This window comes from Hibiscus syriacus, unplaced genomic scaffold (genome assembly GCF_006381635.1).
Source record: "Hibiscus syriacus cultivar Baekdansim isolate YM2019G1 unplaced genomic scaffold, ASM638163v2 tig00001728_pilon, whole genome shotgun sequence".
NCBI lineage: Eukaryota > Viridiplantae > Streptophyta > Magnoliopsida > Malvales > Malvaceae > Hibiscus > Hibiscus syriacus.
This window is the reverse complement of record NW_024061884.1, coordinates 411,114-438,267: the sequence shown is the minus strand read 5'-3', so window position 1 is coordinate 438,267 and position 27,154 is coordinate 411,114. Positions and strand designations below refer to the sequence as shown.

Genomic DNA, 27,154 nt, shown 5'->3' with positions numbered 1-27,154 from the left:
GTAAAGCATTCACCCTGACTTATTTGAAACGAAGGTCGGGTCTAGAGCTCATGACATGTAAATGCTCGTGATGTGTGTGAGGAGAAACATATAAACCTTTGACTAGAAAAGAAACAAAAAAAGCTTGACAAAAACTTTGACAAAGCTGAGAACATAAATTAAAACGTTAATACGACAAAAAATAAAGAAATTATTTGTTTTCACACCCATTCTACGACAAAGGTTCTTGAAAGTAGTTTCATATATATATATATATATATATATATATATATATATATATAGATTATTAATATCGAGCAATTTAGGGTATTTTATAAATTTTAATTGGCATTTACAACAATATTAAAATGCTTCTTTATATATATACATACATATATTATAAATATATGATATATTGGCATGTGATAACAAAGCAACAAATAAATAAGCAAAAAAAAAAAAAAAGATAGGATAATACAAAGACCAAAACAACAATTTCAAAGTGTAAAACAGAAACTAAATCATAAATTATAACTTACAACAAAAGCCAATTAAGCAACAAGTTAAGCTTAAACAATGACTATAATATAAACAAGGCAAAATGAGAACCTAAAAAAAAGAATAGAATCAAATTATACATGGCAGCAGTAAGGACCGAAATAAAAATAAAATAAAAATATCAATCCCAAATCACAAGGAAATAAAAATTTCATTAGTGGTTAAAATAGAATAAATTAAAGATCAGTGACTACATTTAAGTAAATGGCATATCAAAATAGTGACTAAATCAAAATAAAATAGAAACAAGATACCTAAACTAAAGAAAACACCAAAAAAAGTATCTAGTGACTAAAAGGCAAGAACACGACCAAGTTTGGGGGACCTAAAGGTGATTTTCCCCTAGAACTAATGGCTAAAATCTAAACAGGCTAAAAATGAGAATTGAGATGGAATTAAACCCTAATTTAATAACTAAGATTCAAAAGGTTGCCTAAAGTTTTGGGACCTGTGGGTAATTAACCCATAACTATATGACTTAAATGCAAAAACATGTTAAAGGTATAGGGACCTTAGCGTTATTTTCCCAAAAAAACAAAGGAGGCCTAATATCCCCTCTCTTTTGCTTTATTCTACCTGATAACCAACCCTAAAACAAAATATTCCAACCCCTTCTTTCCCCCCCCCCACAATGCACGCGGTGGCCGACCCTCCAAAGATCCAAGGCGTACGACGTCCTGACCACCGTATATCGGTGGTCGTTCGCTCCAACTAGCCACCCCGAACCAACCGAGTAACCAAGCCAACCTAATCACGACCGAAACCAAGAACCCAACTAGCCCCTTTTCCTTCTATCTCACTCCACCGAGAACCATACCGCTCCAAGACCGACCACCGACACTATTCGACGCCACCCCGACTCACCGGTAACCTAGGACTCGAGTAAACGACTCTCCAAAACTCCTCGCTGATGACATCAACCCCGAAGGCGATCGGTGAGCAGGTTCCTTCTCTCATCTTTTTATTTCTTTATTTTCGTTTTTTTAGATTAAAATACATGCATCAATAATAATGAAAAGGAAGAGGCCAAAGTACCTTAGATCTTTTTCTGTTTGATTCCCAATATTTTTTTACTGTCCTTTACATTGTTTTTGCTTAGGTTATATACCCATTACAGATTGGAAATAAAATAAAAAACTTTGATTGGCAGTTGAAGGTGTCGTGATTTGTGGGAGATGGTGACCTTGTTGCTTTAGCATGGTATGGTACTGGTGTAGTAGGCGTGGAGATGGAGTGTTGCAGTGGACATGGAGAGTTGGACAGCTGCAGTGGGTGGCCAAACTTGGGTGAAGAAACCCTAACCGGGTCTTGGGTTCGCCCGCGGGCTTCGTTTTTGTTGGGCCCGAACCAGTGGGCTGACTGCAAACTTGTATTTTGGGCTACTTTGTAAAATTGGGCTGTTAATTATGTAAAGTAAAATAAATAAATTACTTAACTATAATTATAATGAAACAAATAAAAAGTGAAAGTGAGATAAGAAAAATGAATGAAAAATTTTCGGGACAAAATTCAGTGTCTACACTGATCACAGGGTTATATAGTCCTAAACAGACCTTGGGCGTTGGTGCAATGGGTCCAAAAAGGCAGACGTAAAAGAAGAGTGAGAATTCTGATTTTGTTATTTCTATCTCGAGTCTATTGGTCTTTCATTTTTGACTGATTTTTGTGAATCTCATTGTGTACCATGTTCCATGTATCCAGTTATATATTGATGGAAGAGCCAGACCATATCATTGTCAAGCCGATACTGAATTTATCCAAGGCTGGTCACGGCGCTGCATTTCCGTTCTTTTATATTGAACCTAAAAAGTACGAGTCGGTTCTGAGGAAGTACTTCCCTGAGAACAAGGGTCCGATAACCAACATCGACCCCATAGGAAATTCTCCTGTCATTATTGCTAAGGTATGCATTTTGGGTGTTACCTAGTTACAACAGAAGCATTTGCGTTGTCTTGATCTTTCTTTGAACATTATTTAGGATTCACTCGAAAAAATTGCTCCAACTTGGATGAATGTCTCGTTGGCTATGAAGAAAGATCCCGAAACAGATAAAGCTTTTGGTTGGGTGTTTGAAATGTGAGTTTTATCTACTTTTAACTTGTTGTTTAGGGTGCTCCTCTAGTTAATTTTCTTGTTCCGCATTTGTAGGTACGCCTATGCGGTTTGTCTGCCTTGCAGGGTTGGTAACATCTAGCACAAAGATTTCATGATCCAGGTTTGATGGGATTGTCATTCTTTTTTTAACCTATAATATCTTCTTCACACGGTACAAGATGCCAATTGTATCACCTTGTTACCTATAGCTAGCATTTTCGATAGATATCGCCTTTTAGTTTCCGAAGAGCAAGCCTAGGTGAATGTTAGAATGATTTTTGTTTGCAAAACAGATTGGAGTTCTTCAACTTTTCTATGTTCAGTCGAGACTTCTCTCCTTCATACTCTCGTTATAATATTCTGGAATTCTGATTAGATTCGAGAAAAAAGGGCTATGTTCTGGGGTTCTGGAATTCATCTGAAATTTCAATTTCGGTATGCAGATATTTTCCCCGTATTCTTCTTAATAGAACTTGGCTGTTTTGTGACATGTTATTAGCCTCCTTGGGATACAGAAGTTGGTGACAAGTACATCATTCATTTCACTTAGGGTGTGACTATGATTTGAAGGTAACCTATTTTCTGAAATCCCAATCATCTAGATTCAGTTGAACGAAAATGCTTTACCCCAGAATATTAGTTTCCGAGTCGGAAGGAAAAAAGTGTCTTCGTTTACCTATAGTGAAATTTCTTCTGCCCCGATTTTAGGGTAAGTTAACCTACGGAAAGATCGGAGAATGGAGGTTCGATAAAAGAAGTTTCACTACTGCAGCACTGCCAAAAAACCTTCCCCTGCCTCCTCCCGTTGTTCCGCAAAGTGTGGTATGTTCTAACATTCATCCTTCTATAGTATGCATGCAAAGCTAAAATGGAACATTTTATACGTATGCTCTTCTCTCCTACTGTCCTACATCATGCAATGTTGTAATGAAATTACATTGTGGCAGGTAACTCTGGTGAAAATGGTCAACGAAGCCACATCAAACATTCCAAACTGGGGCTCCTAGAAGATTAAAGCTTTTGGAGGATTCAACAAACACGATCTGCAAACATATCGGGGTTTGGGTATAGTCAAGGTCCACAATGGGTTGGATGTTTACAGTTTCTATAGAATCTAAATCCGAATTTGCAAATCTGTTTTAATCCGACGATATTATTTGAATTCGAAATCAAATTAACTTATAATTGTGTTAATTCAGCTAGTTTGGTTTCATTAATTGAAGTTTGCTGAGTTGAGAATGTACATCGTTTGAGTTCTTAGCTGTTGAACATTCTTACGGTCCGGTTCTGGCTTTTATCCCTCTATTTATGCTAAAATTGAATCTTTGTTTGTAACCCAGAAGCAATTGTTTGTGGTAATAGATGATTGTGATAAGGATGTGTTGTAACATATCTTAACAGGTGAAATTAGTGCTGGACTTGCCTATGAAGTTTTCAGCACTGTTTTTATCAGGTGCAGAGAAAAAGAAGAATTTTACTCGAGGGTCCCTATGGTGCCCGTATGTTGTGCTCATTACTCTTTGGTGTTGCCACTTCCAGAAATGGATTAAGGACTGTCAGTTTCTACTTTCGTCTTATGCTATTCCTTCTCTGGTTCTGATCGCTTGTTTTCGGACGCGAATTCTACTGAGAGTCTTCCCATTGGTGGCTGCAAATCTCTTACCATGGCGTTAGCTGATTTCCTTCTGCAATTTTTTCCTAAATTAGTTGCTGTTCGAACTATTCATGGCATTTCCATCTCTTTTACTGATATAGCTTGAATGATGGTGTCACGCATATTGGTACAGAGGCTTTGGATCCAGTATTAATGCTGCTGCCACGCAAAAAAGGTGTAGTGGATATGGATCCAGAGGACTGGTTTTAGTGCCACTGTTTATGGCTTCAAAGGTTCCCTTCTCCTTCGTTTTATCCAGGCTCTATCCTTCCTTTATTTCGTCCTTTTCTGATATACGTCAAAGGGGTTCGGCGGCAGTTTGCCCTGGTTGGTTTTGATTCGTTGATTATGCCTTATAGTTAGGGGCTGTTTTGTTTTGAATCGCAGTTGCTGTGAGTTTGAGGATGTATTTGCATCAGGGGTAGTATTTGTAAATGGTGATACAGGTTATGTTTGCTGCTTGATCGGAGGTGATAGCTTTGCTGTTTTGGGTTTGGTTAGCCATGAGCAATGGTGTTCTGTTAGTGCATCTTAGGCATTCTGGTTTTACAGAGAACTGACGTGGTATTGGGCAGCAGCTGTAGTGGCTTTAATGTGTATTGTGTAGTTGGTAGTTTGGTTCCCATGGTTGGTTGATAGATTTTGTTTCTGCTTCTGATTCATGTATTCTACCTTGTTCACTCCATAACGCACTCTTTTTCCTCCATATAAGTTTAGGGAGGTTTTTGGTTGTGACGTACTTTGTATATTTCATCTATTCAATACAAAGTACATAACTTTTCAAAAAAAAAATTGAATCTTGGTAAGTCCTGTGTTGATGTCCGAATTTTGTATTATTTTTGCATGATTTCTTTTCCAATTAAACTTTATGTAAACTCGATTGGATTTTCACTTTAGCTTGATTGATTAATTAATAATAAAACAAACGAATTTATGTCATTGCTTTAACATAAATGTGTTATCAATTTGGATTTCTTAATAATAGTGTAAGATTAACAAGAATAAATTAAAGTACATGAATTAAATTTGAATTTTTATCAAAGAAGAGGTTCTAATTTCTAAGCTCGAACCAGAGCTATGGTAAAATACCCGGAACAACAACAATTAGACCAAACCGAAGCTTTTATCATAGTGTAGGGACTAGAACAGGAATAAGACCGAATCTTATTTTCATAGGGTGTATTCTTATCAAGGCCCATAGGTTTATTCATCATTAAGCCTTCTGAGAGTATATGCCGTTTTCTTCTTTTTGCAGCATCGTTTTGTTGCGTACCGACTGACTAACGCGGCGCGAGATCATCTTTCCTTCGAATCTTGGATCCTCTAAGTCATCGCATTCTTTTGTTGCCTCAGGTCTTCATTTTGTACTTTTAATCCCTTTCTCCAAACACCGAAGAATTCTCAGCCGACAACCATGGCTTCCTTTACCTCCCTGAAAAGTTCCTCACCGTCGATCCATCGTCTCTCCTTGATCCATCAACGGCTCCAAATCCGACAATTCTCCTCGCTGCCGCTTATCAATTATTCAAACATCAAATCTAACGATAAAGGAACCTGCTGGTATTCTCCAGCTCTTTCCTGAAATGGATCTCGACGATCACACTTGGTTCGAGCTTAGGCTTAGTTTGCTGGTATTCTGTTTCAGCTTTCGATTCAAGTTCTGGTTTTTTCAATAAACGTTTTTTGTCTTTCGCTGATTGGTCTAAGGAACCTGCTGAATCTGCTGTTGACGGTTCAGAAAACGCATTTCGCAACCCAGCTATAGCTCTAAGTTCATTTTCGGAGGTTATTAATCTCTACTTCTAATTTCTCTTTATTTTCTAATCAATAGCAAAATATCCGCTGGTGTTTTAGCCTTTAGATTGAGTTTTGTTCTTGTTTTTTCGTTGCAGAGGAGTATAGAAGAAAGGTTTTCTTCAACTATGAGAAGCGGTTAAGATTGCGGAGTCCACCTGAGAAGGTAAATATATTTTAGTCAGTTGCGTTAAATATCCAAGGTAGGTATAATTTCTAAAAAGAAATTTATTCCTTATAATCATAATTCATAATAATAAGTGTAGTTGGCCAATATTTTTAATTTATTGCATTTAGATTGTAAAGAATTGGAGGATCTGATCTTTGTTCTTCCAGTCCTTTTTTTTTTGGATTCGTAGTTTACTCTTTGCAACTCTTTGGATTCAGTTTCTAATGTTTATTTGTTGTTGAATATGGTATCTTATGAATATTTTGTTGTTTATTCTCTGTCAGGACCTCATAGTATCTTTATGCATACAGGTTTTTGAGTATTTTGCCTCTGTTCTAACTCCAGAAGGAGAATTACTCATGACACCAGCTGTTCTAATGCGGGCAGTTGTTCCTGTTTTTCCTCCTTCTGAATCCCACCTTGTTCGAAATGGATATTTGACAGGGGAAAGGAGTCCGGGCGACTTACGCTGTGATCCTTCGGAACTTTTCATGCTTTTTGATATGGACACTGATGGACGCATCTCTTTCAAGGAGTATGCTGCCTGAATCTCAAAATTTAGTTAGATTATTTGTCTACGTTTGCTTCTTACTTGGATGATACAAACTCTGAACGGTTTATTTGTAACAGATATATATTTTTCATAACATTACTAAGCATCCCCGAGTCAAGTTTTTCCATAGCGTTCAAAATGTTTGATGCAGACAACAATGAGTTAGTATTTCTATATCCATTTGACAACAATTTTGAGCTAGTTGTACCCTTTTATCTTAACAAGTTAGTAATATTGAATATCTGTATATAAGGAGATTGATAAGAAGAGTTTAAGAAAGTGATGGCTTTGATGCGAGCTAATAACAGGCAAGTGGCAGTCCACAGGGATGGACTTCGCACTGGGTTAAAAGTTATGGGTTCTGTGGAAGACGGAGGTCTGGTTGAGTATTTCTTTGGAAAAGATGGAAACACACGCCTTCAACATGGTAAATTTGTTGAATTCATGCGAATGTTGCAGGATGAGGTTAGCCTTTTCTTCCATGTCTAACAAAATCGAAGTCATTTTTCATAAATTTCTTTGTTTCTTACTCTGCCAGATATTGGTGTAATTTTAAGAAAAAATGGATTATGCTGGTCGTGGATGTTTTATGGTATTCTTGGCATGAGACTTGTAGTCCATTGCCTAAAGCTTTGACAAACTTGGACCATTTTCTTGTAGCTTGAGTGATAGGTGTTGAGCCAAAAATCATTTTTGTTTTGATGGTTGAAGGAGTTGATTTTGTAATCAAATTGAAAGGTATTCTTTAACTTGTATGCTCCTGATGCATGGAAAATTGTGCTGAATTTCTTCTCTTATCTTGGGGTTTTCACCTTTTTACAGTCTTTTTAGTTTCTCTCCCACACCAACAAATTTTGACGATTGTCGTGGTTAATGTCTATTGTATTCTGTAGATGCTGAGATTGGAGTTTGATCATTATGACTACATAGCCCAAGGAAGAATATCAGCCAAGGATTTTGCTTTATCCATGGTTGCTTCTGCCGATATGAGTCATTTAGACAGGTTGCTTGAGCGGGTTGATGAATTAAACTATGAACCAAATCTTCGGGAGATTCGGATCAACTTGGATGAATTCAAACATTTTGCTGAGCTACGTAGAAAATTGCAGCCATTTTCGTTGGCCGTTTTCAGTTATGGGAAAATAAATGGTCTACTGACCAAGGATGACTTCAAACGAGCAGCATCTCACGTAAGTCGTGTTGGTTATGATTTCTTCTGTGACCTGTTATAACTTGTCAATAGATAGTTATCAATTTTTTAAAAAGTGATTGAATTAATGGCAGCCCGTGGGCCTGAGTCGTGTTAGTGATTGCCAAATACCTGACTTTTCATAGCATTCATCATGATGAATTGATCTTATGCATATACAGGTCTGCGGCATATCACTTACAGACAACGTTGTTGAGATCATCTTCCATGTATTTGACACCAATCGTGACAGCCATTTAAGCTCAGATGAGTTGGTTAGAGTTTTACTTAAACGAGAACGGGACATTGCTCAACCTGTCGAGTCAGGAATCTTTGGACTTCTATCTTGCTGCTGGCATTGTTCAAAAAATAGCTCCATTGGGCAAGTGATCACCTAATCTATCTCCATATAACCTAAAAGGTTGAAACCATTCTATCTCTCATTGTCGATTGGACTTAATACTTGCGAGTTGAAGCTGGGAAATTAGCTCATACTCAAACCTATCAAGGCGCAATGCATTGTGCCGGTCATTGACTGATCCGGGTGCATCTGCAGAAAGATCCAGTGATTGATATCTCTGACATCAGAAGCAGATGCGAAATCACTGTAAGATGTTAGTGCAAGTTGAGTTTTATGTTCTACATTACCTGAATACGTTACTTAATACTTATAATTGTAACCCTGTTTGGGTTCCCTTTACGTATATGTTACTGTAGACCATGGAACCGGACTCCGGACACTTGTCCTTTATATGTTGTAAATCACACTTGTCTATGTATTTGGATGAACCCCAATAGAAGAATGATCTAAACTTCTTTCTTTGAATACTTATTCTTCAGGTTTGGTTATCCTTTCGTTGTTGTCGTGTACTTTGTTTCTCTCTTTCAAGTTTCTCGTTTAAATCAACGGATATTACATCATCGTCTCATGCAAGATTTTTCCTTGAATCACCCCCTTCAAGAGGTCCGATACCATCTCTCCTAAGAATAAAGAGAAGAACGATGGAAGGTCAGAAGATAACAGATCAGGTCCAGACTTGTGGAACCAGTGCATGAATCCTCTTCACGACGGTAGCTTCTCATCATCGAAATCTAATCATCAATAGATGCCATTGTAATTTTTTGTCCAAATTAAAAAAAAAACTTTGAACACTATTAAAATAATCATTTCTAATAATGAACATGGTCTTGAAGAATTGGAGTATAAGGTGGTCAGCCTATTGTTTCCCAAACAAGACTAGGTTCGTTGTCATTAATTTATTGAAAAAAACCAATGAGAAATTAATATTATTGATCATTGACTTTTTATAAACAATAGACTTACTGAATGGTTGATCTAAACAACATTTTTGAAATAAAAATAATATTTTAACTAGAAATCTTTAACCTAAAGATATAGCAATAGATGCACATACTTGAGATACAAACAAAATCCTTCTATTAAATTCTGAAAGCAAATCAAAAAATGAAATAAAAATTAAAAGTGAAAATCTGCAATTTCTCTCGATGCAAAACTATTCAACTCTGCCTACAACCACCGATGGAACCGAGGAAGCGGATGCCCGGCCACCAGATCCAGGAGACTCCGCTATGGTGATCGACAAACCGGAGGCTTCGGCCCCCTCCTATGCCTCGGTGGTTTCAGGAAACACCACCGATGGCCACACGGAAACGACAAACCAGATGGATGATGAAGGGGAGCTCGATCTCGCAGACGACGACATCATTACTGGCACTCGCGGTTATTACCCTCAGTCCAATTATCTGAACGTGCCTACAAACTGTTGGAGTCGAGCATGACTAGAACGATCATTCTTAAGCTTCTTGGTCGAAACATAGGGCTCCACGCACTCATGAACAGAAGTTTTACGCTATAGAAACCCACCTAACTGTTCACGCTTATGGACTTGGAGAATGACTATTTCATCGCTAAGTTCCAGGATGGCAATGGATAATCTATGGTCAATACTTGACAGTCTAACCATGGACGCGAAACTTTAGCACCTCTCAAGCTTTTCTTTCTACAATTATGGCTTGGGTTCATTTTCCGGGCTTGCCGGAATACATGTTTAATAAGAAAATCCTAACTTGCATCGGCAATATTGTTGGCAGGGTTGCTAAATTGGACTAGCGTAAAGATACAAACAAAAGGAGACGCTTTGCTAGAGTTGCGGTGTACATAGATCTCAAATAGCCACTGGTCTCTCGGATTATGGTGGGTGATAAAATCCACACCGTGGAATTCGAGAATCTTCCCCTTGTCTGTTTCTCCTGTGGAAGATTCAGACACCTTAAAGAAGTGTGCCCGTTCCAAAATAAAGAAGATGATACCAGTCGTAACTCAGATACAAACAATGGGAAAATCCCGGACAAGTCTATAAGTGCTGAAACCAGTCCAACGAAAAATAACCAGACAATTCTAGAGGACAAGACATAATCTGAGAATTCGCCCTGTGGAGCCTGGATGATCATTGAACGGCGCCGGCATATACACCGGCCGGAAAAGGTAACGGTAAACAAAATACTGTTGATAAAAAATGGAGGTTACCAGCTTCCGTAAGAAACTTCCGAATTATAAAATACTAGACTCAATCCAACGACCTCAAGATTAAGAACTTTGTACTCTACCAATTGAGCTGGATGGTCATTTCAACAGCTCTGAATGTCAATGGGAGCTAATTCACAGCCTCCAAATCAGGGAAGGAATTTTAACAAAAATAGCGAAGTTGCCTCAAGTTCAAAGATAGTCAAAGATGCTCCTAGACTTCCAGGAGCGATTGATCCGACCACCTCTATATCCAAAGATTCTCCCTGTCATCAAGCCCCGATCCTCGGCCAAGCTGATAACATTAACAGCCCACAAGTTTCCTATTCTGGAAACACTAGATCACGAGCGGGTATATCTATAATTACTCAAGCACCTAAGGTGGGGCCCGCCATCACTACTTCCTTTCCAACCGCCGCATCATCTGCCACCCACGTTGCATGTCCCATGCATAAAGTGCTCGACCCCACCCCCATGCAAAATGTTCAAGACGTGAATTCAGTTTCAGAACAGTCCTTACCCACGCGATCACCTTCCTCTTCCATGGTTGTCCCGTGACTTCGACGCTGGTAAGCCTTAATGGCTCGTATTTTATCTCTAATACTAATCCTATTTTTGACAATTCCCTAGGTGTTGGAGCGAGCGTCGTGAATGCCTCCCTCAACGCTAAGCTGCATGCGACAGTTTGCTTCAAGGAAGTGACCAGCTCTCATTCTACCACTCCTACCGAACCGCTAAGATACAATAATCCTAAGCGGCCTCCTTCTTCTAAAGAGCAAGTAGCTGCTTTTGGAGTTCGTAATACTAATAAGGGTCTAAAGGTCAAGGCTTCTACTAATCCCAGGATGCCAAATCAAAGTGGCGATGGAAATGGTCCTTAATTCTATCCAAAATCAGGTTAATCCTTAGACAAATAAGTTTATTTTACTTGTTTTTCTCCATTTTTCTTTATATTTACTTATGGACTTCAAACCATTAACTTGGAATTGTCAAGGAAGTGGTGGGATTAAATTCCCCAAAGTGTTTAAAGAGTATGTGCAGAATTTAAAACCCAACATGGTTGCCCTTTTAGAACCTCGCATCAGTAGCCTGAAAGCGGACCGTGCCATTGATAAACTTGGTTTCGATAACTTTTATCGTGTGGAAGTTGTGGGTTTCTCTATAGGAATTTGGATCCTGTGGCGCTTGACCATTATGGTCAAAATGATAGCTGCTCACCACCAGTATTCGTGTTTTGATCTCTAGCAATGGTTTTTCAACCCCTTTCTTACTCACCGCTATTTATGGCCACCAAACCCCGGCCAAGAAGAAAGCGTTTTGGAGGGATCTTAGCCTTTATGCGGGTTAGTAACTCGCCTTGGATCCTTGCTGATGATTTCAAAGCCATCCTTTCTAGTGTGGACAAGAAAGGGGGTGCTCATAGTGGTATGGGCTGCAGACTCTTTCAGGATTTCCTTAACAACTACAATCTCTTGGATCTCTTCTAGTGTGGACAATAAATGGGGTGTTCATAGTGGTATGGGCTGCAGACTCTTTCAGGATTTCCTGGACTCGTGGGGGAGTCTTTGAAAGGCTTGATCTCAAGTTGGCCAATGCTGAGTGGTGCACTCTCGCCCCCTCTTCAACGGTTCATCACCTTCTCCGTATAAAATTTGATCATCGACCTCTCTTTCTTCAAACGTTGGCCCCCTCTCATCGATATTTACAACGATCTTTTCGCTTCCTCGCTGGTTGGACAAAGCACCCGAATTTCACCACTTTTGTGTAAGACAACTGGACCTTCGAGGGGGATATCCACCAATCGGTAAGTAATCTTTTCGAAGCTCTTAAAGTTTGGAATAAAAATATTTTTGGTCACATTATCCAGGAAAAACGAATGCTCAAGAAGCAACTCTCGGATATCCAAGCAGCTCTCGACCTTTATGGCTCCAATCACCTCTACGACGAAGAGTTAAAGGTCCGTACAAAGCTTGAGGAGATTCTAGATCAGGAAGAACTCCTTTGGAAGCAGAAATCCCGAGATAACTGGCTCTCTGAAGGGAATCGGAATACCAAATACTTCCACAGCCGAGCGGTTCTTTGTCGTAACTCCAATCGGATCCAAGCCCTTCGCATCAGTAACGTTGATCGGTGTTACGATAATGATACTCTCCTTAATCAAGCAGTCAAGTTCTTTTCCAACCTCTATCATGATAGTGGCGGTCGCACTGGCACTTTTTCCATCCGCAATGCTTCCCCCGGCTTTCGTCTCCCGACATCTAACTCCTTGACGCTCCGGTTTCTAATGATGAAATTCGGAAGGCTCTTTTTGATATGCATCCTCTCAAGTCCGCCAGAAAAGAAGGCATGCACGCCCTCTTTTATCAGAGTTAGTGGAGTATTTTAGGGCCGCTGTTTGTGAATGGGTCAAAGGAATTTTGAGTGGCAACTTTATTGATCCTGAGATAAATAAGTGTAACACTCCAAATTCCGGATTAGTTTCAGATTTACTCAAGAAGTAAGCGGGTCTCGTGAAATTCATAAGTAAAGATGTTGGACTTAATTGGATTTGACTTTGGGCCCAATTAACCTTAAAAATGAGATTTTAAATTGTAGAAAAGACCTTAAAAATGAGATTTTAAATTGTAGAAAAGCAAGGAAAGATTGATTGTGCAATTTACCTATTTTGCAAAGATGAAGGTTTTATATCTATTCTTTTTTTTTTTCTTTCATTTTGTCTTCCTTCATCTTCTCTAAGCAGTCATAGTTCTAAGATAAGGTTTTGAACCTTTTTCTTGTTATATTTTCGTTCTTAATCCCCTTACAACATAGTTTTAAAGAATCAAAGTATTGGTTTATTTACTAGCTAAAGAAAAGTGGGAGTTTTCATCCAAATCACCAATGAAAGGATTTTGGCTAAGCAAGAAGCTTCATTTAGGGATTCAATCGTCAAGGTAATGTATTTCTAATCTTTTAAAAAATTAAGTTTTCATAAATAATAAGAAATTGTTAAGATTTATACAGTTGAACATTTAATTAGGATTTCACTTTTGATTTATGCCATAAATCATAAATTTGTTTCTTAGTATTATGACACCTTAAGACCCTAAATAACTACTCATAACATTGGTACATGATTTATAACCAAACAATGACCTTTAGGATGAATTTTGAGTGTTTTCAAGCCTAAAATAATTATTTCAGGGTTCCAAACAATATCGATACTGTCCCTGCAGTATCGATATTAAGGTGACAATATCGATATTGAGACCCCATTTTCGCAACAAAATATTTTTTTTGATACCAATACTTATAGAGGTATTGATATTTAACACTAGGGTATTTGTCATAATCATTTTTGAAAATTTTATTATTTTAAAAATAATTATGACTTATAAAGAAAATTGGGATTTTGAATTATTTTGAATTGGAGTGAACAATTATGAAATGTATCTTTCACTTTACACTTTGCCATGACTCCATTCCAGATTCAATTACTATAAAACAAAGAGAGAGTCTTAATTGAAATCACGACCATAATTGATTTGAGAAAGATTTTCTTTTTCATTTCCATCCAGAAACTCATAAAATATTTCTGAATCTGCATCCAGTTCCATGGGAAAGAAAATTAGGGCTTTCCCTCGATTATAGATGGAGAAAATCAGAAGAGCTTCGCATGCAGGATCTTGCACTGATAACCATATGTCCTTTACTGCTCTCTTTTGATTCCATCAAATGCCTAACGATCTTCCTAATCTAGTTTCGGTTCTGGATTTTGCTCATCAATTAAAGGAGTGTTATGCATGGAACAAAGTTTGTCATCAGTTAAATAAAGCTTCAAGAGATGAAAAATTCAATAGTTTAAGTGTTGAATTAGGATATTATTCGATGCTCTGATCTTATGAAGCTTAAAAGGTTAGTAGTTTCGACCTATATTTGCGAATTTGATCAACTAAATGGCTTAGGAAGAGTTGCCTGTTTTTATTGGCCATGTGGTGTTGTTTTGTTCTCAAATTGTTACCCTTCTTATTCTCATATTGCTTTCTATATGCATATATTCTTTTGTCAGCACAAAAGTTAGCAGAAGAGCTTGATGGATGGATTAGGGCTGCTGGCTTACCTAAATCCTCCGATTTAAGATGTGTAATTGCTCCGTAAGTGTGTCATGTCACCTCATTACACGTTTCTCTTGTAACATAATCTAAAATTTTAATACACTGTTGATTTTGTCTGAATGGTGGTTTGGGAATTCAGGCATGCGGGCTATTCATACTCAGATCGAGCTGCTGCATATGCTTTTGGAAACATCGATCCAACAAACATGTGTCTTTTATCATATTTCTCCTCTTTTAATTGCAATAGATCAATATTGCAATTTATGTCATTTCTCAGAATATATCTTCTCTCATAGTTCGAGCCAAATTTTGTTCAATTATCATTTAATGAGTAGAACTTATTTCTCTCTGAATTTATAGTAATTAAATGAAGGATTAACTGCCTCATCAGCTTTATTCATTTCCAAACTTGCTGACGTGAGAAAATTTACAATTTCAGCTCACGGGTATTCCTTCTTGGTCTATCACACCATTATTACACTCCAAAATGTGCTCTCTCGACAGCTACAGTTTACCAGACACCAATAGGGGACCTACCTATTGATTTGGAAGGTGAAGTGTTTTTTATTTCTGTTTGTAGCTCTAATCCCCTTTTTTCTGGCTTATTGGTCAGATTAGCTTTGTTGATAACTTCAACATGTTTTCTATGTTAGTCGCAGCTGATTTGACTGTGGTTTTCGGTTTTATGTGTTGTTTTCTTTCCTCTGAGTTGAGATGAATAGCTTGTGAATTGGCTTTCTGTTGTTTGAAATATTTAATATATTTCTCTCTTCTAACTTTTTATCCCAAAAGCATTGTCGTCCTCGATGTGTTTTAATGTTTCTTCACACTGAACTTAAGCTGAGTCATATTTGTTTAATTTTTCAGTCATTGACGAACTGAAAGCCACAGGAAAATCTGAATCGAAGAATCTCCGAGTAGATGAAACTGAGCATAGCATGGAAATGCACTTGCCATGTCTTTCAGAAGTGTTTGAGGGGTAAATTTCTTCTTTTCCCTTTTGTTCAAAGAGTTTTTACACTTGTTTTTAGTTTAAGATGTGATTTGGGTGATGACTGATCACGATATAGGCATACGGTGAGAATCGTACCCATTTTGGTTGGTGCTCTTAGCGATGAAAATGAAGCAATGTGCGGAAAGTTGTTGGCTAAGTATATTGACGATCCTCGTAATTTCTTCTCAGTCTCATCAGATTTTTGTCACTGGGGTTCTCAGTAATGTTTGATTCAGTCTCTTGTTCCTTGTAACTTTCATCTTCATTAACTGAATTGATATCGGTTATGAGTTTTCTACGTTAACTTTTGCTTTTGGTGCCAGATTCAATTATATGCACTATGACAAGAAGTACGGGGCCATACACAAATCAATCGAGGCCTTGGACAAGATGTGTATGGATATAATAGTGTTAAGAAGTGTGGAATATACACAGTAAAGAATTGCCCTTCATTCATATTAACTGGTACACTGCTTTTATAACAATGGTTTAGCTAACCACTAACCATCTAACAAACTAACTGACTTAGCTAACCAACTTAACAGACTAACCACCTTTACATGCACGTGCTGTATTTTCAGCAGTCTAACATTCCTCCTGCTCTTCCTTTTCTCTTCTTTGACAATAATCTAACATTCCCTCTACTTTTCTTTCTTGATGAAAAGATGAACACTTGAATCGGAAGTGCCGATGCTTCCTCCCGTTCGACTTGAATCGGAAGTGCCGATGGTTCCTTCCGTTCACTTAAATCGGAAGTGCCGATGCTTCCCTCCGTTCGACTTGAATCGGAAGTGCTGTTGCTTCATTCCGTTCGACTTGAATCGGAAGTGCCGATGCTTCCCTCCGTTCGACTTCAATCGATGCAAACTTTTGATGTGAACGAACATTCAACAAAAAATTCTATAAAAAAAAACCTATTCTATAACAACAATGTTTCGCAGCTTAACTACTAACAGTTCTTCATCCTCCTTACACGTAAACCTTGTGCTTCATATTCGTAGCTACACTGATCTGTTGAGAAGCATTTGCAGTATGACCTTCACAATAAAGCCGAGACGCCTTCCGACTTCGATCCTTTAGAAAATGAGAGCACAAAAGAGCAATTGCAAAAAGAATTGGCCAAAAGTTGAGCTTGATGGGATTATCAGAATTGGCCAATATATCTGCAAAAATTACAGAAACGCCTATACGTTGTGGGGTTATCCCATCTCCATCTGCCCTTTTCCTTTCTACCCTTATAAGCTAGCTCGGTTATGCATCCGAACAAACCTGTGAAAGACATTAACATTGCTGCCAAGGAAAATCCCGGCTTACGCACTGAAGCAAGCTGGTCGAAAACTGCATCGAGTCTCATTGATAAGAACTCCACTGGACGCTGTATGGACTGCACGTGATTGATGATTTCATCCAACTCCAACGCTGTGCTCGAGATCGTACTGCATCCTGAAATCAACTCCTGTAGAAGCTTCATGCGTGCATTTATCGTCTCTATCCTTGCTCCCTCAGCTGAGCAATGGCTATCCGTGGCTTCTCCCCAGCGAGATCTAACATGGTCGTAAGGTAGCTTTTCGGTGTTGTCGGAGCTCTCTTCCGCCGCTGTTATTCTTTTCTTTGTCGACCCTTTGACCTTTCCTATGTCTTTTCTCTTGATACTCCGGTTCTCCACCGTTGGATCAGAAACTAACGGCTGAAGTGTCTCGGTCTCTCCCGGCTCGCTCTTCACCGGTTTCTGGTGACTGGCGCTTGAATTGTACGACCTCGGTTCAGGCGAGTTGCTTTTGTTATTGCCGTTGATGTTACCAATATCATCTCCGGTGAACATAGAGAACTTCGCCGCTCGTTCGATTAACCCACTACTAAAAGGAAAATGAAAGCTGCCTTTGAAAACATCAACGTTCGGGGCCGGAGCTGGAGCAGCAATAAGCTTAGACGAGTCCGGAGATTGAATGAGCTGAACGGCTTGGAGAACCGGAGGTTCAAGCAGAGCCGTGAAAGAACTAGCATTATTAGTCACCGGAGCCAACATCAAACGGCAGATTTTATCGGTAACTTGCAGCAACTCGGGTGCCGCCACTTCATCACTCTCCGACGCCGTCTTATTAGATCCAATTCCAGCCGTCCCCTCGTTCAACTCCATGACAGAATTGTAAATTCTAAGTAGCAACTGTGTCAGCAGTTTGCTGACTAGGCCCATTGTGCACCATGAGCGAACCAGAGAGAGAAAGTTTAGAAGCGTGAAACCAAAAATTCCCAGGACTTCGACGAAAGATACCATGTTGAGAAGTATGGTAAATAGAAGAATATAGACTGGTTTATTGATACTATGAATGCATATATGAGTACAAGATTAGTGCTCCTTATATACTACTGCTCTTAGCTGCTAATACAACCACCTAAACTGAACAACTAACCAAAACTAACTTGCTAACAACCTTAGCTGTTATAACAGCTTCAACTTCAGGAAGCTTCTAAGTGTACTGCTAATGTACACGCTGCATTATCTGATTTAGCACGCTAACACAATATATATTGGGGTACGACAACACAATCTTCGGACGTCATCCGATCAGTGTTTTTCTTCCCTCAAGCTTTTCTTTAAACCCTAAATTTCCATCTCCTTTTAAAACCGCCCATCTATATATTCGCAGTGTGGTTCTTTGAGTAATTGGATGTTACTTGTGTCTGCTGCTCAAATTCGAATGTTTTCTTGCTCGTATTCTAATGTTTCGGATGCTGAGGAACAGCTCGACAAAATTTAAGATCAAATTACGAGCAATCGGGTCAGTGCAAAACTACGAGAGACAGTAGCGTGAGTTATGCAGCAAAGGTGGGTTTTTGAATATGCGAACTTATGCAATTTAAAAAACTCAGATTGATTCGAATGTAATGTTGGACTTGCCATTATGCTGTAGTTTGACACACTAATAATGGTGGCACTTGATTTCTCAAGTTATAGGTTTGCCTTCGACTTGATCGACTCATATCCTAATCTGATTTGACCATAAAAGTCGAGAATTCAAGTAACTCGAACCTTGAACCAAATCCTAATTTGATTCGACTGTGAAACTCAAAAAATTGCAACTTACTTGAAGTTAAAGTAATTTAATCAAAACCAAAAAAAAAGATTAACTCAAATTTAAATTAACTTGAAACACATGATATGATTTTGCCTTAATCGACTCAATTTTAATTTAATTCTACTTTAAAAGATCAAAATCTAATCAATTCAATTTGAATGGGCTACCATGCAAATTGATCCGAGTTCAAAATTATTCAAAATCAAAATACTCTGATCAAAATTGACAGTAATTGAACTTAAAATAACTCAAATTCAGAGCTCAAAATAATTTTAACACTTCAAATTTTAAATTGATGTAAACTTAAAAGGATTCGAATTAGAATTATCAATATTTTTAATTCCATAGACAACCCCATATTTACAAGGTATAGAACGTTTACCCTTAATGGCCAATGAAAATCTGAAATGGTCTTAGTTTAATGCATCAACTTCACAATTCACGTTTTATTCTCTCTGATAAAACCAGTACTGATAATAAGTGATCATTTTCTTTAAGATACCTGAATAAATGAATCACCATCGCACAATCGAGCGAAACAAACAACAGAAGAATTAAGTGGAAATATCAGTGTTTATTCGAGAGGAGTTACCTGTGAAAAATTGCAGCTATTACATTGAAGGGATGAAATACTGCTATCGGAATCCGATCGAACTTATTATGCAGGATCATGCTTCTTCCCAATAGTTAGTTCCTTAACACAGATTGCAGATCAACCTGTGTTCACCCTCTTAAATAAATCCTATATATACACATCTACTAAAACGATCCACTAGGCACTCTCGAAAGTACCTTATTGCTGCTGTATTCAGTAATCCGCATGATGTTGCAAATAGTAACGTTGACACTTAAGCCATGTTCTCTTCTCAGGCCAAAGAACACACCTTATCTGAAAATTAGACGGTACAAGATACAGGTTGTTAAAATAAGCTGTGCAAGTTAGTAGCTCCCATGCTCCTTCAATGTATATTTGATAAATAACTTTCGCAAAAGGATAAATATACGTTTGGTATTGAACTTGGCTTCAAGGTGCAATTTGGTACCTAGTCCCCTTTTTCTTTTGTCCAATTAGATACCTAAACCTCCGTCAAGGTTTAATTTGATCTTTAAACTTATTTTTGGACTAATTAGTACCTGAATTTGGTTTTTAGGTTTAAATTGGTACATGAACTTGACTTCATTGTTCAATTTGATTCAAATAAGTCATCTACCATTGGTACCAATTTGGACCAAAAAGTGAAGTTCAAGTACCGGTTTGAACCAATAACTAAGTCAAGTTCAAATACCTAATTGGACCAAAACGTGCCAAATTGGTACCTGAACTTGACTTCATGGTTCTAGTTTATTCAAATAAGTCATTTATCATTAGTACCAATTTGGACCAAAAAGTGAAGTTCAAGTACAAGTTTGAACCAATAAGTCAAGTTCAAGTACCTAATCAGACCTAAAAAAAATTAGGTGCCAAATTGAACCTTAAATTCAAGTTTAGGTACCTAATTGGATCAGAAAAAAAGTTTAGGTACCAAATTTGACCTTGAAGCCAAGTTAGGTATCAAACTATATATTTTACCTGTCATAACCATTTTTTTTAAAAACAATTAAATATTATTTTAAAAAACAATTATGACTTTTATTTTGAAAAATGGTGATTTGGAATTAATTTGGATGAAATTTGATAATGAGTCGCCATCGACCTTTGAATTAGGTAGGTCGAATACCTAAAAACGTATTTTAAAACAATTTAAGAAAAATCGTTTTTTAAGAAAAAAATTGGTCCGCGTTTACCGTAAATTCGATTTAATGGGTATGAGAGTCGATTATGCGTAGAGAAGGATAAGCACCACCATAGCGCCCAAAATTAGTACTGTGTCGCGTACACCCTGTCATAATGATGGAAATTACAAATCGAATATAAAGTTAAAATATAATCAATTTATTGAACATTGATTAATTTGTTTCCAATTGTTTATTAGGAAAAATTCTTTAACTTAAAAAGAAATCTCGAGATCAACAATCCTCCATCAGGAAAGCTATCTTACCTATTTCTTACTAGTAAAAGAATATTCCCTCCTCATTGATTTTAAAAAAATGCAAATTGAAAATAAATTGACTATTGACAATTTACAATAAAATAAAATAAATTACTATTTATAGAAACATGCATTGCATTGTTTAATTTAAAATAAAGATGAATTAATTAAAAAAGTAAAATTGATTTATTTAAAGTTCACACTTTGTTCGAATGTCGTATCAGATCACACTACTTCGACCAAACAGTTCTTTCCACGCTCATTCTACAAATCGGTGTTCTTGAAAACATTCGGGCATCTTAACAAAAATATAATGGAAATAAATGCAATTGGCAATATACGAAATAAAATATTTACATTAAATGAGGCTAAGAACGTTTATTCAATACAATGCATATATTAATACATGAAGGGCTGAAATAAAAATAAATAAACATTACAAACCAAAATAAAATACCAAAAATAAGCATTTAAGGGACCAAAATGAGAATAACAGGAACTTGAAGGAACTAAATAGTAATTATGAACAAATCAGAGCCCTAATCTATATTTTAAACAAATACAAACACCAGAAATGAGAATAACCCATAAATAATGGTTACTGACTAAAATAAATTACACCAGAAACATGGAGGATTAAAATATAATTAAACCTAAAACATTCAATATTAAAACAACAACCAAAACGAATGTTACACAAAATCAGTAAAAAGAATAAACATTTAAATAAATATAATAACAATCATATGGGACTAAAATGAAACATTTACAAACACCATGGCTAGAGGCAAACATTAACAAAAATAGCATAACATGTAAAATGGTGACTTATATACAAAAATTGAAAGATGAGAGCCCAAAACAAAATAATACAATAATTATATTAATGGAAAAAAAGGGATACTAAAAAATCATAAGGACTAAAATAAATATTTACCCCATGTGTGAAATTACAAAATATGTCTCCCTCAAAACGACGCCGTTTCGTATATGGTATATATATTCATCCCTTAAGCCCAAAACCGATCTATTTGCTCATTAGCTTATTTTCCACGTTTTGCATGTGAGAAAGAGAGAGAGAGAGAGAACTCTCTCAAGAGCTTCAACTGGAACCTGCAATTCCCAGTTTATGGCGAGCCTCCGACGTACCGGCCGCCGTTGAGCGGCGACGACCACCGTCCGTCGGCGTCGGAGAAGAGATATGAAGACGTCATTCGAAGTGTCTTCTCGCTAAGGATGCTTGTCCGAGCTTGGTTTGGCCTAAAAATGGCTCAAACGTCATAGATCTATGAAGAAACCCTTCGGTTTCTTCAGCTCCGACAACCCTTGGGTTTCATCGGCGTTCGACCAACGTAAAAACCTTCTCACTCTCTACTTTCTTTTGTTTTCCTCTGTTTTCTCTTTGATATTTTTTATTTCAAATATGATTTTTTTGTTCTTTTCTTCGTCTTCTTGCTCTCTCCTCTATTCTCTCTATTTCTATTTTCTTGAACCCCCTTCTCATTTTCTCTTTCTTTCTTTTATTTGCATGCCTTATATAACCACTGCCGAGGAGATATGATATCATTATCCTATCTCCCTTGATTGACATAAATAAGATTTTCTTTAGATTGCTTTTGTACTTGTTCTGACTATGATTTGTTTTTGTGATTGATGAATGCGTTTTCGGTCATTGTGGATGAAAATATTGGGCGGGAAACATTCGACGGTGGATCATGCGGCTGGAGGACTGAGCGGTGAAGTCCACGCGTCAGTGGGAAGCTGAACAGTTGCTGGGCGGTGACGCATGAAACCCTGGATGAGAAACCCTAGTGGTTTTGGGTGTTGGGCTTGGACAAGGTCGGATCTCGGACCTCATATCTGCTATGTGGGATTGGGTTACTGAGTGGGCTTGCTTATTTGGGCTCCTGATGGGCTGTTGGGTTTTGGGCCTGAACTTGTAATTGGGCTCTGGGTGAGGCTTGTGATTGGGCTCAGGTTTAGGCCTGCAAAAAATATGTAAAATATAAATTAAAATAATAATAAGAATAATAATAATATAATTAATAATATTTTTTAGACCCGAACAAAAACCGGTGTCTACAGCTGCCCCTCTTTGTACATTATTGTATTAACAAGAATATGGCAAAGACGAAAAAGACAACAAGTTTTTGTCTGGTTCTCTTTTTTTGCTCTGAAATTTGATATGTTTGTTATTAGGGATGACACTGCTCATACGTGATGAAGAGTTATGGTCATCAAAGGGTGACACGGCTTCTACGTGATGATGAGATATAGTCGGTGGATGACATGGTTCCTATGCAATGAGGACGACATGTCATCTTTAGAGATGGTGATAACACGGTTCTTACACGATGAGGATGACTGGTTATCTATAGGTGACACGTCTCCTACGTGATGAAGAACTCTGGTCGGTGGATGACACAATTCTTACGTGATGAGGATGACATTCTATCTTTAGGGATGATAACACGGTTCCTACATGATTAGGATGGCTAGTTATCATGGGGTGACACGACTCCTACGTGATGAGGAGGTCTGGTCGGGGGATGACACGGTTCCTACGCGATGAGGACGACTGGCCATCTTTAGGGATTTATTTCAAGAGAAACTGTCTCAAGGGAGACAAAACTTTGTTTCAAGGGAAACATACTCAAAGATTTGTGTTTCAAGAGAAATTGTCTCAAGGGAGACAAAATTTGTTTCAAAGGAAACAAACTCAAAGATTTTGTGTTTCAAGAGAAATTGTCTCAATGGAGACAAAATTTGTTTCAAGAGAAACATTCTCAAAGATTATAAATTTTATTTCCAGTGAAACAACTTTAGAATTTGTGTTTAAAAAAAATGTCTCAAGTGAGACGAAATTTGTTTTGAGAGAAATTATCTCAAGCGAGACAAAATTTTGTTTTTCAAGAAAAGCTATCTCTAGCGAGATGACATTTTGTTTCGAGAGAAATAATCTCAAATGACAACATATAGTCTGCCTATTCCTGTATGTGGAGGAAAGGCCTTCAGAAGATATGATCGTTCACTTCAGGAAGTTGAATCTCCAAAGATGCCCCAACATTCATCATTTCTTGCTTCATCACTGATTCTAAGCATGAGCTTTGTGTTTGAGAGCCGCATGTCAACAACAAAGATCCACTCCAGGGATTGTCTTGTCTGAAAGAATTTTCTTCTTCTTTTATTTTCAAAAGTCTGAAAATATCAATTAAAAGGATGTTAAAAAATGTTTAATCCAAAGTTTGAAAATGTTTCCCCTTTCTAGGTTTTACAAAGACAAAATATAAAACAATAGTTCATTGGATATCACAGAATTAATTACACTTTTAATTCTTCTAAAAATTATAGTTATTTGACAAGTGTCAAGATTAATGCCATCTTTGAGGTATGGTTAAGTAAGGAGGGGATAAAATGTCTCAGGTTATTGTCTTTGGTCAAAAGTTTGATATTCTTAGTTCTTTGATGTTCACTGATCTGATGGGGTAGCTTGTATGCTTCTCTACTGGAGGCATTTTTTGACTCCCAGCTCTCATGATCACACTCTGGTTGTGTGATGCCTTATAAAGGGATTTGTGATATCGCCTTCTATACAATAGCTGCACAGTTATTCAAAATTTACATATTGAACCCCCTTTGTTATTTTTTCTCTATCATGAATTAAAGATTTTAGAAAACCTTTTTTGTAAAAGTTTAATCCTGATGGGCGGGATGAAATATGAAGATAGTCTCTTTTGTTTAGAAATCCATGTATGATTATAAGGGACTTTTAAGGCACGTAATGTAAGCCATGGTTCACGGTTATGAAAGAAAGGGATAAATAGGCTCAAACAAGTGTTTAAGGGTAATTGAACCAAGGATCAATTTGTTCTGATGCCTTAAATCTTGTCTTGCTCGATTTGAATCTACTCGTATGCGTCCTTTATAATCTTGTGGTGAAATGATCTTCTGGTGAATTAATTCTGGAATGATTATGCTTGATCAATCTCATGGTTTGAAGCTCGATGCGTCATTTGACTCGAGGGATTCTTTGCATATGCTTCTTATCTTTTTTTTTCTTGGCTTTTTCTTTTGCTTTCTTCTCTTTGCTCTTTGCTTTTTCTTTTCTTCTTTTCATATGGTTCACCTTTCAGTATCTTATATGGTTTGATGGTTTTCACTAATGCGAGCAGATTTCCTTCACCTTGCCCTGCAGTGTAGAGGGTGATCCTTGGTTAGGGTTGAATCAGAAGAAAATATAACTCAGACTTAAATGGGGACGCAAGGGATATATATTTTATCATTTTGTGAAAGGATAATGAAAGAATGTCGTTCATCATTTCATACACAGAAGTTTTTACAGAAGAGGTATCCCAGGGGGATAGATTTTTAGGATTAATTTTTATTCACTTGAAAACAATATAATTAATGCATGATAAAATTATTTTTGAATTAATTCTTGTTTTTTCTGCTTCTTGCTCTCAACATGTCTTTATGTTCAGGCTCCCTTTCAGAAAATCGATGCGAGATGCCCCAAGTCGTGTCTTTTTGTAGGAGGGTTCATATTCAAGTGAACAATCTTGTACTCAATGCTTTTAGGTTTTTTTGGTAGAAAAATGTCGGTTTTGCATCTAAGAATATAATGGTGACTTTATTGGATCAACGAAAAGTAAGGGTATGACTTTTGTGTCTCGAAAAAGATAAATGCGATATTTCAAGGTCTCAAAGAGAGGTAATGTCAAAATTTGGTCTTTTGGTAGTGACCATGAATTATTTCGAGTAAAGAATCGAGAGATTTTACTTCTGGTTTTGGATGGTATAAGAAAGGTTTAATCTTGTCATATGTCAAAAATCCATAATTCTTGAAGAATTAAGAGAATCTGTAATTCATTTGATATTCAAAGAACTAAAGATTAAAACTCATTCAATTATTCAACCTTAGAAGGTAGCATAAGTTCAATCATTAAAAGATGTTGAGTTAATCGATCGGATGAATCGGCCAAGAGGGGGTGAATTGGCAATTAAAACGTTGGTGGAAGATTTGACAGAGAATTGAAAATATTTTCACATCGATTAAGAGTGGTTCGACTTTCTCAACCAAAGCCTACGTCCACTACCTTAGCTATCCACACTATGTATTTTCCATAAATTCACAAATTTGTCTTTCTTTTGAGGAAAAAGAGTAACCTTACAACTCCCTCAAGAATTATACCCCAAATTCTTGAGAACACTCTCTCCCAAAGAGAAAATTACAAATTTCGCAAACTTTATAGAAAAACCTCACAAGGTAGAATGTTTGCATAATTCTAGAACAAGGAAAGAACACTCAAAGATAAATACAATTAAGCACAAAGTGTGTTCTTGAAAGTAAAATGAATATTGAAAGGAATTTGGCTTGAATTGCACAAACTTAATGTTTGATGCTTTCTCTCTTGTTTCTCTAGCTTTTCTTTGTAATACTTCATGATCAAAGGCTTCAGAACTTGTTTAAATACACATTGGATGAATTCAGACCGTTGGGAATCAAATTGGTGATAATAGAGCCGTTGTAGTGTGAAAATCCTCTTGAAAAAGTTGTTGGAAGTGCATGGATATCGGTACCTTTTCAATGGGTATCGGTACTACCTGTATAAAATTCAAATATTTCGTCCGTTATAAAACCAAGGGTATCAGTACCTCTCAAGGGGGTAGCGATACATCTATGCAAAGAGGTATCGATACCTGTCATGATATCGGTACCCATATTGCAATTTGTTATTCTAGGAGTCAAAATCAACACAAGGGGTATCAGTACCTATGGGCTAGGTATCGGTACCTCTATTTAAAGGGGTATCGGTACCTTGTGGGGTATCTGTACCTCTTTTGCATTCGATGTTTGAGGGGTATCAGTACCTCTTAAGAAGGTATCGATACCTCCTTATTTAAAACTCAATTTTGACTCGATTATGGTTTGAAATACTTTGTAAAAATTATTCCAAAATATATTTTAAGTATAAACCATAATTTTTCGCTAAGTAAGGAGTAAAAATTGATCTTTGAAAACTTGGAGTAATATTTTTGATATCGAATAATTTAATCGAATATATAATTTTGAATCAAATATAAAATCTTAAAATTCAATCTTAAATTTTATTAACACTTTTTTTATATAGAAATATCAAAATTTTTTTCTCAACAAAAGATTAAGCAAATATGAAAGACAGAACAAAAAACGAGTTCAAACAAAACAATGCTCTCAATGCAAGTGGTAGATGCAATGCCCCCATCATTCTTCGATTTCTCATGCCCCCTGAATCCATCAGGTTCTGGATCTTGAGCTTCAGTACCTTACAGTTCTCAGCGGAATGTCCTAAACTTCCTATGTGATAGTTGCATATGATATCAACATCATAGACATCAAAAAAACGAGGACTCTTTTCTTGGATCATCCTGGAAGTCTTAACCC

General features: G+C 37.1%; 1 long non-coding RNA gene and 3 pseudogenes across 1 annotated transcript; 3 read left to right on the top strand and 1 right to left on the bottom strand.

Annotated features, from left to right (window-relative positions):
- The first annotated feature begins 1,765 nt into the window (after positions 1–1,765).
- LOC120132397 lies at positions 1,766–4,993 on the top strand (annotated as a pseudogene).
- A 546-nt stretch (positions 4,994–5,539) lies between these two features.
- Positions 5,540–8,428, top strand: LOC120132755 (annotated as a pseudogene).
- A 5,583-nt stretch (positions 8,429–14,011) lies between these two features.
- On the bottom strand, positions 14,012–17,760 carry LOC120132386 (annotated as a pseudogene).
- Positions 14,784–15,609, top strand: LOC120132652. Its single transcript, XR_005517016.1, has 3 exons — positions 14,784–14,837; positions 15,069–15,181; positions 15,497–15,609. It is a non-coding gene; the product is annotated as an uncharacterized LOC120132652 (long non-coding RNA).
- Positions 17,761–27,154: the final 9,394 nt, after the last annotated feature.